The 17,761-nt window shown below is 37.6% G+C and overlaps 1 protein-coding gene across 3 annotated transcripts in view; it reads right to left on the bottom strand.

Moving 5' to 3' along the window:
* Positions 1–17,761, bottom strand: part of TPK1 (thiamin pyrophosphokinase 1) — a 347,881-nt gene that overhangs the window by 95,059 nt on the left and 235,061 nt on the right. The gene's annotated exons all lie outside the window — the stretch shown is intronic.

The following is a 17,761-nucleotide window of genomic DNA, read 5'->3' as shown; positions in this document are numbered from 1 at the left end:
ATGTAACGCTCACTCAAGGCCACAAGCTTTGCTTTTAAATAAAATACTTGGAAATGCCCCTTCTACAAGGTAATGTTTTCCATTCCTACCCTATTTATTATCCTTAGGATATATAATCTTTATAGAAAGATAATTCAGGTTCTTATGGGAAAATGTCAAGACATGCATGCATTCAATAATAAAGAAAAAAAGATATTTTTCATGATTCAAATAACTCTGAAGGAATAAGCTCCAAAAGATATTCTTCATTTTAATAAAATATTGTTTTAAAGTATACTTAATATATGACATATTACCAAACTAAGGTATCTAGGTCTCCTTGTACAGTCATTTTACTTTTACTGCAACTATGTCTTTTGCACTGTATGTTGTAAGTTTCTCAGACCTTATTCTACTGTGTACAGGCCTCAACATACAAGTAGGGTTTGTCTTTTGTGAAGATTGCTTTTCTTAGGAAAACAATTCTCTAGAGTAATATACATACGAGTCCTTGTATTTAACACAAGTTCATTCAGACATTTACTGCGTATACAATTCATGTACATATATTTCTATTTGAACCTTCAATCAGAGGGCATAAATTCGATTACAAGGGCTTAAACACATTCAAACACAAAGAAGATTTTTTAAGAAAATTTAAAATACATTTGAATTTGGTGTCCATCACTGGAAGAAAGATAGGCAACATGCAGATATACACCAAGCAATGGATTAAATGTACACAGAGCAATGTCGATGGATTAAAAACACAAAGCATTGTAAAAACATAATGCAGAGTAGGAAACAGAATTGTGATAAATTACAGAACCCATCAATGTAAATTAAAATAAGTGCAAACACAAAAGGCACCTTTTCTAATAACAAATTTTAAAATATATATACTGATATTAAAATTTTAAATATACACACACACACACCATACACACTAACATGTTTGCCTAATAATGGGAATTGATACTGGAACAAAAGGCAACCAATGGATCAATCAATCAATGAGAATTCTTGCTTGGACCAGAAATGATATGTGCTATGCACCTACGAGCATCACTGACCTAAAGTTGAAATCTCATAAAAATAACAAATATGTTTTTCAGATATGAAGCAATACAAGATCTAGAAATTCTTAGACTCTTCTGAAGGAAAAACCAGAGAAAACATTCTAATAATTCTAAACACGTAATTTAAGAAAGAGGAATAATTGGAAGACACCCATGGGAAAAACTCAAGAGTGAAATAAAAACTAACTTCGTTCTTGAATTAATGATCTTTGGTGTTTTTCTTTTAGTGTAATTGAGAGCAAAGGCATATAAACCATATTACAGTTATAGAAATTTTCTACATATTCCAGTGTAAAAGTAATGCTATAATTGTCAGAAGGCACAGGTAAGCAGAAGAGTAGAAGAAAGCACAGCAGTCCTTATTTCCTCATCATTTTACGCCATATGGGAATCAGGAAATGGAGCCTAAAGTTGTAGATGTTTTTAAAGGGAGGATTTTAAAATTGCTGGCGGACCGAGTGTCTGGTGATATGGGTACTAAACCTAAGCTCCAGCAATGGGACTGAGGAATGGGATCCAAAAGAGCTCTGTTCGTCCCCCTGCCCTACTACTCACTCGTGAACCTCCAAGCCAGTGTCACAGACAAGCTGTTCATACAACTCTACACATGAATACTGTGACCACTGGCGTGGAAGGCAAAGCACAGGGAAGGAGGAAAGAGGACAGATCAGAGATCTGATGTGTGGGGCGCCCTGAGGAACGATGTTTGCGCGGGAACCCAAGGATGAACAGGAGCCAACTCTGTGAGGGGAGGGAGAAGGGGCTTGCGAAGGGGCACACGTGCGCAAAGGCCACGAGGAGGGTGGGGGGGAGGGCTGTGGGGGGGGAGGGGCTGGTGGGATGGATATCCTATGTGACACTGTGACGGTGAATATGTGGCATGATGCATTTGTCAAAAGCACAGAATGTACAACACAAGGAGTGAACCCTAATGTGTTCCATTAATAACGTATCAATATTGGTTCACTATTTGTAACAAATGTACCACACTAAGGCAAGGTAATAGGGGAACCTGCCGCCCGGACTGCCAGTCGGAGAGGGAGTATATGGGAACCCTCCAACTAATCCGCTCAATTTTCTGTAAATGTAAAACTGCTCTAAACAAAAAGAGTAATAGTTTTTTTTAAAGTCTCTCAATGACCTTTCACTTTCTCCTCCCTTTAATGGGACTAAACAGCAATGTGCTGGTCTGGTGGGTTCGAAACTGAGGCCAGCCAGAGAGGTACCACACACGGAGAAACATGAAGCCACTTCTCTGCAGCGTTTACAACCTTGTTCTGCTTTTTTATTTTTTTCCCCCTTAAAAAGGGGAAGGGGGGGGGTCTCTCTCTTTTTTTTTAATTTAAGATATGAGCTACCTTTATTTTTCTTTAGAATTTTTCCCTAAGCTGATTCACACTGAAGAGCTTGTCACATGAATTTTGAGTTTTGTTTCTCCCTACTACCTTCCATTATAGAAATTATCCTCCCTGAGGATACAGATGCTAAATATAATTCAAATTATCATCCTGAGATGCCAAACGTAACAGACTTTAAGAAATTCGGGAAGCAGTGACAAAGCCTCTTTTCTCATCAAAGGATTTTATGAGAGAGGGTACTGCAGAAATCCTGATTTCCTTAGAAGTGCTTTGACTTCAGCAGTGAAGGAGCAGGAATGATGGTGGCTTCTTGCGTTGGCGGATCCCAGCCTGCTGAGGGCTGTACTTTCAGGGTCCCCATCGAAAGCACAGCATATCAGAGGGGTTGCAGGTAACCCCTAGTCTCTTGGGCTCTGGGTGGCAGAGGACACGAGACCGAGAAGGGAGGGGATGCACACCTGGAACAGAGGCTCTGTCTCTGGTAACAGTATTTCTGACAATGAGATCTGCGACTGCTTCATTTCTCATTAAAGAGGGACTCATGTGTCCTTGGGTCGTCTTATTTTCAATGTATTGCAGTTAATTACTATCTTTTAATTGAAGACTTTCCTCCCTCTGTTTGTGGCCTGCTTAGTGGTTTGGCAGTGGTCAGCTGAACATATTACCATGTTTGGTGCTCTGGCTAACTGCAGTCAAGAATGAGAAAGGAAATAAGGAATGATTTCTCAATTCGTGGATATTAACTCCCTAGGAAGATTCTTCAACTTGTATTGTATAATGCAAAGGAAATGGCACACACACGTTAAGTTTTATTATCCTAGGGGGAGGGTGGCTGTTACAAAATGCACTGATTTAAATGACACAATGGTAAGCTTTCTTTTCTAGCCTTGCTATATATTCATTGCCTTCCTCATTACTTTAAGATTCAACAGACCTTGAAATTTTCAATCCTGGAATAAATTAGTTTGTGGACCTAAAAAGTCACAGCTAGGTCTTCGCCTACAATCAATGAACATTTTTTCCTCTTGTTCCAAAAATGTGTTTAGCCACAAGTGAATGGTCTTTGGGTTTATAAATATGTAAATTTAGCTTTGTAGGGTTAACAGAGAGCAATACCATACTTTTCTCCTGTATCCTCAAGTCTATGTGACACCTTTACAGTGAACGGCAAAAGGAATTTTTTGTTCATTCCTCAGATTTCTCAATTCATAATATACGCCAGCCTATATGGGATGTGACACAGGAGGCATGCAGCCTCACAGTAAAGAACTTCCCTGAAGATTTATACCATTACTGGAGACCAAAGGCACATGAACTAATCATTGACTTCCATCTACTCTCATGAATCACTGCACAGCTTCCTATTCTGTCATCTGTTGTGAGCTAAGATGACTCTTTGAAGTCAAAGGCAGTTCTATATGGTAAAGACGGAACAAAAATAAATCACAGACAGTTTGGTTTTCCAATCGTGGTTATTTTTAACATATTAACAACCTCCATAAGGGATGAAACTGTAATTCAGTGAAAGGCAACAAAGATGTTGCTTGACATCTATGCTGGAAATCATACTTATGAGCATGTAAAGGACAGGCAGCATCACGGTCACTGTCCCTAGGCTGTAATGCCAAGCTAGAGCAAAACAGACACAAGTGCACACCTAATGAAGGGGTAAGAAATCACTGTGCCTTTGTATTTTACCTTCTCTTTGAAAATGATAAGGACATGACTGAGAGAAAAGATAAAGCTCACCCTCGACTTTGCTTTTGCAAAAATACGAAACATTGAGGCATCTGAATCCTGTTTACATCTCCAAATCTTTAAATCCAATAACACAATGCCAAGTTTTAGGCTAAGTTTTCTTAGTGCGCTGCTCACAAAATACAGAGCAATTTAATAAGATCATTCACAAAACAACTGAACACAGGAAGAACACAAATGTCCTTTCTACTTAGTGCAAAAGATTCAAGGAGCAGATGCCAATGCTAGTTTATAAAGTGGACAGCCATTCATCAAACTGCCGTTAATGCTGAACTTACACCCCGTGGCTAATTGCAGCTACAATTTCTGGCACACAGTTAGATGGAACACTGCCGTACACCAATTAAATACAAGACTAACCTCTGCTAGCTCATCTTTCTGTTAGTTTGTCCAGATACTTTAAACAGTTAAAGCTGTTTGTCCAGCTAACACTGCGGGAATTTAAATAGCCTATAAGAAAGCACAGTGAAAAAAGGCAATGGAAGGGTCTACCTTATATTTACTAGAAGAGGTTAGCTCTCCCAGGCAAAGACAGACTTTTGTGCTGGTACATTTCATACTGTGACTACCATGTGACTGAAAGTAGTCACAAGAGAAATGGTCTTTCCAGTGAATTTATAGTTGTAAAATCTCAGAGCTAGAGGACTTGTATATTTACTTTTATTCTGCTCCACAAATGTAGAATTCAAAACTCAAGCATGTTAGTTTAATATATATTTATCACTGATTGAGTCATTGTGTTTTCTTTTGAAAAAGCATTAATTCCTTACTATAGAGAGCTTATAGAGTTTCCAATCACGTCAGAATTTCGTTTTCCAAAGTGTATCCCACAGGACACTACTCACAGGGTCAGGTAAGATTAGAACAATACCTTCTTGGATTCCCCTCTTGAAAGTTGCAACACACACCAGCATCCTAGGTGTTCTAGGTAATCTTGAAGCAGAAAACTCTGTTTACCTGAGTGAGTGTTTCCCAAACTCACTTGACTACAGATACCCCCCACCCCCCTCTTAAAATCACACCTCACAATTACCAGTGAAAGTTGCATTTCATGAACTCCACCCAGGAAAATACTGATTTGAAACAGTGATTTTGCACACAGCACCTGAAACTATTTTTGGTTGAGTATTTCCACAGCCAGAACATTTCAGTGATATGTTTTGAAATTAATACCCTCCATCAGATTTTTGTTTTGAAAATTCTTTAGTCACCTGAGGTGGAAATCATGTGTATATTGACAAGAGGTAGGCTTACTTTTCGATTAAAAGGTTAATGACAATACTGGATGCATGTATACCCAAAAGAAAACTTTCTGAATGCCCGTTAAGCTAGTTTATTTAAAAGTTGAAAATATTTATGAAATACCCACTATTGTTAGAGACAGTAAAATACTACAGTAGGCCAATTTTCTTAACTCCCAACATTAGACTATTTCAAATTAAAACATATGCAATGGATGTTTATCCTTTCTATCAGGTACTGATGCTTTTTTACAACGTATCCTATCCTACTTCTAAGCCTTTCTTTTATTCCAGTCAGAGAAAATCATCTGGTGAGTGCTCTCACACTAAATTGTCAGAAACCTACTCTTTGCTTCTCCAAAAGATATGGACATTTTAAACGATGACTTCTAAAGACAATACTTATCCCAGGAGCAAGCATTTCTAACAGTGGAAACAGGACAGGTTACACCGAAAGATATATTTTGAGTCAAAGAGTGATCACAGAGTTTTCAAATAACTTCAGATAAATGTTACTCTACTTAATGTATGCTGTGATCAGGAGGCCCACATTTCCTGTCTATTCTTAGGCTATTTCTCCATCCTTAACCATGAGAAGCTTCAAAGCAAAGATCAAATTCTACCTTCTTTGGAAAGTTCCCTCTATATTCCAGTTAACATAGATCACACTTGCTTCTAATGGCTACAATCTTTAATTATTTACACTACAAAATAGAGCATTTTGTTACTGTCTTGCACCTCGCAAATGGGTGCATATTATGGCCTTAAAAAGAATAAAATTTCTTTGAAGGAAAAACCCCGGCCTTTCATTTCCATTGGATTTATAACACAGGGGAAAGAAAATACTAAGTGTCTAATAAATATCTGATTAACAGCTCAGAACAAAAGGAAAAAGTATCAGTAAAAAGGTATCAATATACTTAGAAAAATCTTTATCAAAATTAAAGTAGATGAGGTAGGGCCCAGTTGAACTGAAAGGTCTCCATACAGGCACCGAGACAGAATTCTTTGTGTGGATAATGTCTGCTTAATTAGGCACTAGGACAAAACACACACAACCAACAACTATGAATACCCCATCAATAGTATTCAAAATATACTTCAAGGTGTATACAGAATACATGTGTTATGTCTGTATGTAAAATGGGCACAACAGTACTACCTCACTGGGTTTTTTATTTTGAGAACTAAATGAGAACATGTATAAGGTGCCAAGAACAGGGCTTCAAACATTCCTGGTATAAATGCTGATTTACTTACCCCTCTCCCACTATCAAGTCCTCCAAGTTTAATTTGAACACAAGTTTTCTTTCCACTCTTCCCTGCTCTTTATTTTATAAATGTCTCGTCACTTTGTCCCAGTAATTTTTAAACAAAAAAAGTGATTGCATCTCTTAAGACTAATATGAAATATCAGCAGGAAAGGAAAAAGAAAAAATTTTATGTAAACATTGTTATGTTTAACCTTCATAAGACATTAAGGTCTCTTAAAGAGAAGAATCACATCTCCATATGCTATGCAGAAACTCTAGTTTTCTGTAAACTACTTTTTTAAATGCTCCTCCTATTCTGAAATGGTCCCTCTTTACAGGAGCACACCTCCCCAACTTTGCTCATTAATTTTAGAAAAGTTTAAAGAACTCCTTCTGAGGTCTCATATCTGCTCTTCGTATCCAAAATGTAATGCTTAAAGTTAACTTTTGGAATTCTCGATTTGAACTGAGCCTAGTACTAAGGTGACTCAAGATTCTCCTCCTTCAATGCAAGCAAATAATTCAGACTCTAAAGCCACTGAACCTGCTTCTCAAATTTTCTCATAGTTGATAAAGAGTTGCTGCGGATGCCAGCACAGCAAGGTGTATTTCAGCTGTCCTCCTTGCATCCTTAGCTACTCCTATTCTCCTTCTATACAAGAGCCGTACGCAGAGTCTCCTACAACAGACATCCAGCTTCCCACAGTTACCTCAAGCATATTCTCCTCGACTTGACCTCTCCTCTTTGTCAGATCCATCAACCACCTCCCCCGGACCCCTACGCAGCACTCCTTCTCCTTTCCGTTACAGCAGAGGCTGGAGGTCATTAAGACCGGTAGGGGAGGGGAGGGTAATTGTGAGGTGGTCTGACAGTGGACAGACCTACTGTATGATCCTATTCATTATCTAATCCAAAGACACTCCAGGAAGCGGGTGTGCTTGCTGAGACGCAGCACGGCCGCCGTTCAGCATCTTTAACTGAGCTGGGTGTCTACTTCTCTTCTGTTTTGTTTTCCACTCGTGCTCACAATGCTCATGGGATATTGTTAGTGCTCCTGAAAAGGGGGAGAGAAAAAGACAACTTTGCATTCATGTATTTATTTCAAACCCCAGCTTGTCTATCAAATTTTATATGCTGGAAGAAATAATGAGACAGTTCCAGTTAAAGAAAGAGAGAAGTAAGGTAACAATTTTTGAATATTTGCTCTGACCTAATATTCTTCTGGGCACCGTCATTCTCATGACAACCTGGAGTGGTAGAGTTACTACTAAAATAGAGACTGTGCACTTAGTAGTCATTCACTTGCTCAAGATCACCCGACTAGTAACTAGTAGAGGTGGGAATCTAAACCCAAGCATGCTGTGATTTTTAACATATACTTCATTTTACTACATCACCATGTTTTTCTAGGCTTCTACCTTCAAAAGCCACTCAGACCATTTCATTCCTTTGCTTTTCTTCTCATTCTTGCTTTTTGTTCCCGTACTCAATCACCAAGTTAAGCTTTTGCATGATGTTGTCCGAAACTTATCCTAAATAATAAATACTTGCGCAGTAAATGAATTAATAAGTAAACGAACAACTATCTTCCTCGACCTCATCTACCTCTCTCTGACATTTCCTGTTCTATTTACATGTCCCCATTCATTTGCTTGTCCTTTGCTAGTGACTAGTCAGTCAGGAGGGTGCTGACAAGGATGTGGGGGACACTCATTCCTGTTTTCAAAACACACTTATTGGGTCTTCCAGAAGTTCACAAAGCATGGGCAAAGCAAAATCAACGACTGTGCGAAGATTGAGGAAATTAACATACAAAAGTATTTTTTCAAGATTTGAGTATTTTTAGTCAGGAACAGATAGGACAATTTTGCTTCTCCCCCAGATCCTATAAAATATGAATGAGAAGCAGTAATTAATTCAAGTACAAATTCCAAGACATGGTTCATGCATCACCTCTTTGATGAAAGCACTTCTTCTCCAAAGCCCTCCAAGAACTCACAGCCTGGGCTACTTGCCTACCCTCAAGGAGAGAAACTACAGCTCATTAATTTTTGTATCTTTAAAACACTGAACAATCTTGGACACACAGTAGGAATACAGTAAATGTTTATAGAAAGGGGGGCACGAAGCTTAGCTGTTTTCATATAACTACTCTCAGACTTCCAGCTCATGTGCTAGCTACCACCTTGCTAACCCATTTCTTTGTTCCTCTTTACATTAAAATGCCTAGAAAGGGTTGTCTAATTCACTGTTCCAATTCTCTTACATTAATTCCAATTAAGCCTTTGCTTCATTAACCTCTTTTCCAAATCAGCTTTCACCAAGATAACCCATGACCTCCAAATTGCTAAACCCAATGGTCAATTATCAGTGCTCATCCGACTGGACCTATCAGTAGAACTTGCAATGGGTTTTCGTTCGTTCCTTGATATCCTTATCTTTACTTTGCTTCCAGAACATCACACTCTTGGTTTTCCTCTTCATCCACAACTTCCTTTGCTGGCTCCTCCGCTTCTCTCCAAATCCTAAAATTGAACTGCCTCAGGGCTCAGTCCCCTGGTCTTAGCTAGATCCTCCTCTCTAATGGACCTACATTTATGTCCTCTGTGAGCCCAATCATCTAGATCTTGGCAAATCCAAGCGTGTATCTCTATCTAGACTCCCCTCTCTAACTCCGGTTCTGAACAACTTCCTATGTGACACATCCTCATCTTTCACCTCAAACCCGCCCCACATGCAGTTTGTGATCTGAGTGGACACCCACTACATCCTTCCAGCTACTCAGGTGGAGAGTTTTTTTTTCTTTTATCATACCCCTGAGAAATCCTATTTATTTTCTAAATATATCCAGATTCCTATCACTTCTCACAATTTCTTTCACTGCTACCTTAGCCAAGTCACCATGACAAGATCTCCACTTGTCTAACCAGAGTCAACTCAGCTGCCAAAGAGACTGTCAAACAGAGTGAAGTCAGAAAGAGAAAAACAAATATCGTATATTAACACCTATATGTGGAATCTAGAAGAATGGTACAGATGAACCTGTTTGCAAGGCAGAAGGAGTCACAGACGTAGAGAACAAACGTATGGACACCAAGGAGGGAAAGACGGAGTGGGATGAATTGGGAGATTGAGATTGACATATATACACTAAGTAATATGTATAAAATAAATAACTAATGAGAAACTATTGTATAGCACAGGGAACTCTACTTCACTTTGCTATGCAGTAGGAACTAACACAACATTGTAAAACAACTATATCCCCAATTAAAAAAAAAAAAAAGTTAGTCAGACCTATCTGTCTCCATACTGACGCCACCCCCTCAAGAGAAATACTCTTAGCTTTCTGAAAGCTTTCCGTTTCCCTCTTCTGGCCCCTGAGGACTCTGGCTAGACTTTAGATTCTGTCCATGGAGTGAGTCTGAGAGACTTCTCTCATTATTAACGAGACCTTGTTTTGAGCCAGCGTGGGGTAGTCTGTTCTACGTACAGTGCTGTGGTTAAAGGCACAAGTGCTAAAGGAAGACTTCTGGATTTGAATCCCTTTTCACCATGTTTGTGTTTCGTGTTCCTCATCCATCAAACCAGAATAAAAGGATTGTTGTGAGGATGAAATGACCTGATATGTGAGGTACTTAGAGTAGTGCCTGCCGCAGAACAAATGCTCTATGAACATTCCCTACTGTTATTTTTATCATACAAAAAGACTACCATGGGCCACAAAACAGTGCATTGCTTTTAATTTTAGACCATTTACCTGCCTGCCTCTCATTTTTCCTGTCAAGAATGTGAGGATAATTTTGTCTTCTGCAAGCAATCTGAAAAGTACCTCATAATATACTATATATTATGTATTGGCACAATGTTGAAACAAATACATCTTCTATAGATCACAATCTTAATTGTCACAGTAGTCTTATTTTGGCACCTCTTACACATGAAGTAAGAGGCTTAAACATTAGAAAGGTAAAAGTACTGATTTGGGGAGGGGCAGTTTCTGATGTCTTGAGGTAAAATTACAGTAAGATTTCTGAGAGAAATATCATGCCTTAATGCAGCCTAGCTTTACAGCTCTGTGCTGTAAAGGAGATTATCATCACGGAGACACAGCTAAGCAACTGGATGTGACTCTGGCTTTGGAGTAAGGACTGACAGGACAGCAGCCTATGTTTGTCACAAATCAAGCGTGCTGCAGGATGATCGTGGTCACATTCACCTCACAACTGAACCACCCAGTCTTTTACCCTCTCGTATTCCTACAAGTATACGTGTTCATGTGCGTCCAGTGCTCTTTTATCATATTTCTCTGGTGGTCAGTCTCCAAGATGGCACCCAATGAACCTTGCCTCCTGGAGTTTATGTCCCTGCCTAGTGACTCCCCACACTGAATGGGACTAACCTGTGTGTACCAACTGGCCCATACGGAGAGGAAAGGGGCTGTTCCCTGCCCCTCCCCCACCAGGGCCACGACCACCACCACCACCAGCACCCGTCTGCCAGCTGGGAACCATATGACTGATGCCAGGACAACTGGACTTCATGAGACCCCACGCTTGAAGCATCCAGAAAAGTCCAATTCCAGATCTGCAGAGAAATTCTGAGACGTAGTAAATGTTTACTGCAGTTTTATGACACCAAGTTTTGGGGTGACTTGTTACACACCCTTAGATGACTAACAATCTCCATCTCTCTCTAGATGCCTTTGTCTGCATTGCTGTATCTTTGTATCCCACTGCATTTTTCCTCCACGTTTCCTGTGCCCTTTCTGCTTCTTTAAGTGTCCCTAAAATAGAACAACAGGTGTATATGTGTGTGTGTGTGTACATACATATATGTACAATATGTATATATATGTAAATAATCACTTCGGTTCAAAACAATGTATGGATCCCTTTGAAAAAGTGGAAGTATGAAAAGGGTTTTTTTTCCCCTTTGTTTCTAAAGGAAAACAACCAGCTTTTCTTTGCCCCCTTCTCTGTGGGTTATCTGGACTGATTTTTCCCTCATCTTTATTCTTTCCCCAACTATCCACTTGGGAAAGGTGAGGGTGAACATAGAGGAAAAAGATTCCACACTATCAATAAACTGCATCTTAATGGAATTAAGATAGAAAACACAATCATGAAAATACAACATCTTATGCTTAACCACACTACATGTCTAAATTCACTATACTGTATGTAATTATTAAAAAGACTTTTAAATTATTAAAGCAAGAATAAGCCATATTTCATGATGAATTTGGCATAATGGGGGGGAACCACTAAAAATATTGTGCATTAACTATCTCACTTCCTATCCAAAAGCCAATTATTTAATTTCATGTAAATAAATGATAAAATGTGACCAAATGGTTATTTTTCATTTGGATGCAGTAAAGTTTCCAAAATTGGATCCTCTACTTCCAGACCTACTTCAGAAGCAACACCCAAGAGGCTGCTACTTGTGTTCTCTACCTTATATTTCCTCCTATTCTAATTTTTTTTATACAATAAAAATTTGTTTTAGTTCTGCTGGTACCAATTTATGGTATCCTAGAAACTCCACAATGATGGAAAAGAACAGGTACTCACAACAAAGCAGAATTACCAACATATTTATGGTCCTGTCATTTGACAGGGAAGGTCAAAGCTTCTCAGAGTTTATTCACAACCCTGTACCAGCTTTCAATTCTTTCAAAATTGCACCTTGATACCCGGCTTCCCTGAAATCACAGAGAGTGGCAGCCACTCTCTTCAGGCATAAATCAGATTCTAAATAACTGATAGCACTTTTTTTCCTCTAGACCTGGACAAGCACTGCATTTTCATTGTAGAATGTGGACACAGAAAAAACGGTGCACCAAAGATGTATTTAGGGTTTAATTTCTAAAGTCATCTGTAAGAAAACAGTCTTCGAGATTATAAAAAATAAAGGCCCTGCTCTTGAATGTCACTGTCATTTTTATATCCTCTCCTCTTTCATTCTCCAAATCCAAATTCAATACTATCACGGATTTAGCGGCTGTTTATCATGCTTAATCCTCTCATGACTTTGACGTTCTGTACTTAAAATGTGCAAACTCTGTGATTTTGGCATAGTATAATACAGGCCAATGACACAATGACAAGTAAAATAAGTGTGTGTATGTGTGTATGTGTATATACATTTATGTATATATGCAACTAGCTACTTAGAAAAATGAGTAAAATTAAAGGGATATATGTAATTTTTTAAAAGGTAGGACAAAATATTTTGAATTTTTTTTCTATAAGATGTCAGTAATTTTGTGTTGCAAGGAACCTTAGGAACTAGGCTGTGGGAAGCCTTTATTCTAATAACTAATAACATTATTTTTTAAATATTTGGCATTTAACATCTCAGTCATGGGAGTGGTCCATTTCTTCTAAGATATATTGATGTACCTGGTGAAGGGTTAAAAAAAAAAATCTAAAAAAAAAACAAACAAAAAAATACCATGCGAAAAATAGTTGAAAACTCAGCAGGCATGGTTTCCAGTCAAAGAGTTACCTCTTTCTACGTATCTATGAAAATAATTGTTGCTTTTCCATTTAGTAGTTTATCTTAATAAAAATTAATATGATCCTATTAAGGGCCATTAGACGACTGTTTGTAAGAGAAGCCTGGCATGCCATCCCAGTCGCTCTGTTTTAGCTTGTACTTAGCACTGTGTTGGCGATAACAGTGCTGAGTCAGCGACTCATGGAGAGTCTATGTGGTGAGAGTCAGCAGGGACTCTGGGGTCTGACTAGCTGGAATCAAGAGCTGTCCTGCCACTTCCTGGACCTCTGACTTGGGACAATTTTATTCATCTCTCTACATCTCTATTTCCTCATTTGCAAAACCAAGGTAATGATATTATCTAACATCAGAGAGTTGTTGCCAAGGGTGAAGCAAGCAGCACACATAAAGTGCTCAGAGCTGACTGCATGGCACACAGCTTTTAATAAATCTTAGCTAGTCCCTTCTCATTATTTTATCATGGCGAATAAAAAAATGACAGAAGTGGCCTTAACATTTGTGGGAGGAAAAGGGGTTCTGCTGTTCATCTTTAATTACTCTCTAATTTGGTCGGATAAGCTAATGGAGAAAACAAGAGACAGAAGAGAGGTGACTGTGCACACCGTGCTTTTCTACAAAATACATTCACCTAACTTCACCACTGTCTACACTACCCCTATTCAGCCTCAATCCCCAAGCTAAGGCCAGTCTACACAGCAGTCTTATGTCACTTTCCCAATATCTCAAGGCTGCTGTGAACACACAGAGCAAGTAAGTGGGTAGAGAGTCTACTGCAGGAAAAAAAAAAACCAATACAACCCAATCATTATACGTCTTAAAAGAGGCCACAATTTTACTGCTTTCTTTCACATCCTAGCACCGCCATAAATCCCACAATTCACAGTGCTGCTCTGCTGGGACAGGTTACCCTAGCAGCAGTCAAAATCGGAATCCTTATCTTTTGACTGTAAGTTGAACACCACATCTGACATAAGAAGTTATTGGGAAAATGTCATTTTATGGCAATTTTTAATTCTCAATTGATTTTTTAAATATTGCTAACATAAGTAACACGTTTAAACCTGCTATTTCTTAGATACCAATGAGTAAATAATTTTTTAAAACATTCCCAGTCCTTTCTCTCCTAACCCACTTATATACTCAAGTAGAATAAATTTTTAAAAATCAGGATAATTCTGCTATATGAGAAGCCCAGATGATGTCACAGAGGAAGAGCACAAGGCAGTGGAGAGCACAAAATTAAGGTGAATACAATACTTATGACCTCGGAAAAATCTCGTTCTGCAAGGCCCACTGGAATATGATGAAGTTCTCCTCGCCTGCGCTGTGTGAGTGAATGCATTACAGAAAGTACAACATGCCTGATTCACTCTTCTGGTGTTTCTCACTGAATAGGAAACTTTCAGATTAGTCCGGTTTTCAAATAAGTGGAGATGTAAAAGCTAACAACGTGACAAAGTTAGTAGTGATGGGTGAAAAATGTGAAAGGACTAGGGCAGAACAGAATGTAAAGCTTCTGGACGTCAGGGTGCTCAGAGTTCTAGCAGTGCCGGGAGGAACTGCTCAAATTGAGATGTGTCAAGATTTACCATTTCAGAGCTTGAGTCTAGGTTATGGTAAGTCTTCTAAGCACTTAAAACTTAAATGAATATGGAGTGGATAATGAGATTTTTCTTCCCCTCTAAAATGTAAGCCTGATGAATGATACTTGAAAGTACCACCAGTCATGTTTATGAGTGCTCAGCACAGCAATATAAGGAACTTTTTTTTCCATACTTAAAAGAAAAACTTTCTTTGTTTTGGCTTAAGGATGGTCACATCCCTTGTTGGAAGAACTATTACCTCTATAAACTTAAATAGCTAAGATACTATCCTTTCTTCCTAAACAATAAAAATCAACTATGACTATATTTTAAGATATAAAACCATGGATTTGTGTTAATGACTGTATATCCTAATTAGAATTTTAGTATTACTTATAATAACCAAAAGGATTAATTCTAATTAAAATACATGTTTATGTGATAATGAATTGGTTATGGTTTATAAAAAGATAAATGACAGATTTACATACAATTGTATGTAACAGAGATAACTCTTGTATTCAATAGAAATAAAAAATAAATCTTGTAAAAAATTACAGTCTAGGAAGAATCTAGAATTAAGGACTTTTGTAAGCCTTAAGAAAGAGAAAAAGTAAATTAGTGTTACTGTTTGATTCAATAACAATACTGAATATTTGTTATTTTTTTCTGTTGTTTGCAAGCCCAGAAGTTGCCAAAGACAGACTTCTGACATCACAAATTGGACAAGAATTCTGAGTGTCTTCTTTCTCTTTTAAGAAGCATTTTCTAATTAAGATTTTGCTTTTAAAAAATAGCAATCTTGAAGTAAAAATTGTTGTCATGTTAAAAAAGATTCTTATTTGCATACCCATGGGCATTTTCTTCTCTTCGAAGATGGTCCTGAGACTGTAATATTCAATACTTGATAAGTGAATCCTGTGAACATACAGATTTACATCAAAACTATCTATTTTCACATTGAATTTAAACATGAGAGTCACCTTGAGTTATTTTTTAGAATCTAAATGTGAAATGGAGAAATATCATTTATAAGGTGAATAGTAAATGTTCTATGAAATATGTTCACAGAGTCCTTGAAACAAGTTAGAACTGCACATTTCCTTGGATAACCGTGACTCTACAAAAAATTCAGTATTTTGGATACGAAAAAAACGAAATTATGATCAAAGTTACATACCTAGCCAAAAAAAAAACAAAAACCCCCACTATTACATAATTTAAGTAACTTCAATTCCAATTTCTTAAATAAAAATGTTCTCAGTAACTTCAAACAACAAAGCTCTAAGTTTTAAAACATAAATTAAAAAAAGAAAAGAAAATCTTCAAGGAACAAAAAAAGCAATTTAGAATATTAAGATTAACAAAATCTCATGTTTATTCCAGACTCACATATCCAACTGCCTATTCAAGATTCCTACTTGAACGTTCAATGAGCATCTCTAACTTAACACAACCAAGTGGAACTCCTATTCCTACCCCTAGTTTTCAGTCCATCCTATTCCTCTCCCAGTTTTCAGCATGTCAGTAAATGGTACCACTATCAACCAAGCCAAAAACTAAAGTGATCATTCCATTCAATAAATGGCATCATGAACAAAGCTAATAGACAGATGATGTAATGAGAAAAGATGTATTTTGTAATGCTCAAAGCTGGCAGGGGATTTATCTTTAAAATATATAAGGAATACTTGCAAATCAGTAATAAAAATTTGACAGTATTCCCGACAGAATGATGAGTAAATGCAAACGAGTATATGAAGAGATGCTCAAATTTGTTAGTAATAAGAAAAATATAAATGAACATGATGAGATCTCACTTGATTCCTATATACTTTATACCCAGATTTGTATAATGTAAAATGTTGGTAGGGATATGGGGATGATTTTTAAAACACACACACACACAGACACACACACACATACGATTTCCTCACACACTGCTGGCTTGGTAAAACCATTCTAGAGAGCAATCAGGCAATAATGAAATAAACATATATCCTATGATCTAGTAATTCTTTTTCTAGCTATATGTATGTCAAAGAAAAGCTCATATAGGTCCATAAGGGCATATATGTGAAGCTGTGCACTGCAAAATTATTTGTGGTAATGTATCTGGGCGGTGTTGGGGAGAGAGGCAGGGTTTAGAAGCAATTTGGGGTCCAGCACTCAGAAAGTGTATGGGCAGATATACTAGATATGCAATACTTAGTGCTATAAAAAAGTTAAAAGGAAAAGAATGGATGTATACATGACAACACAGATAGATCTTAAAAACAATGCCGAGTTAAAAAGGTAAGAAAAAAAGATGGAGGAAGCTTAAAAGCACATTGCTAAGCAAAACAATCCAGTCTACAAAGACTAAATATTGTATGATTCCAATTATATTACATTCAGGAAAAGGAAAAACTATAGAGACAGTAAAAAGATGAGTGGTTTCTGGGGTCCAGGGGAAGGTAGGGAGTGATGAATAGCTGAAGCTCAGGGGATGGTTAGGGTGGTGAAACTGTACTGCATTCATGATATTGTAAAGGTGGATACATGAGTTTGTCAAAACCTGCAGAACTTTACAACGTAAAGAATGAACTTTATCATATACAAATTTAAAAAATAATTTAAAAGCATCAGGGGATTCTGAGACAAAATGCAGACTGTGACAAGAGAACCTACCTATATTACCAATATATGGAACAGCCTCAATAGAGGGAGTAGGAAAAGGGTGCTGACCTAAGTACTTTGGAAATGAATACAGTCTGTAAAACTAAAGGCAAAAGGCACTCCATAGAAGCACTGTCCTCTAGCTGATAAAGTTGTTTCCTACAGAGGTATGAGTTACTAACTCTAACACTGCTATACATGGATAATGGAATTAAATAATTAACTAAATGGATGGTAGACAGTGAGATCCAGGTTTGTCACTGTTGAAGTGAGAGGTTACAGACAAACAGGAGAAATAAGTTAAAACAGTCCATATGATGATGGAT

This window comes from Hippopotamus amphibius, chromosome 4, assembly GCF_030028045.1.
Source record: "Hippopotamus amphibius kiboko isolate mHipAmp2 chromosome 4, mHipAmp2.hap2, whole genome shotgun sequence".
Lineage (NCBI taxonomy): Eukaryota > Metazoa > Chordata > Mammalia > Artiodactyla > Hippopotamidae > Hippopotamus > Hippopotamus amphibius.
Note: the sequence above shows the minus strand (reverse complement) of the source record. Positions and strands in the feature narration are given on the sequence as shown.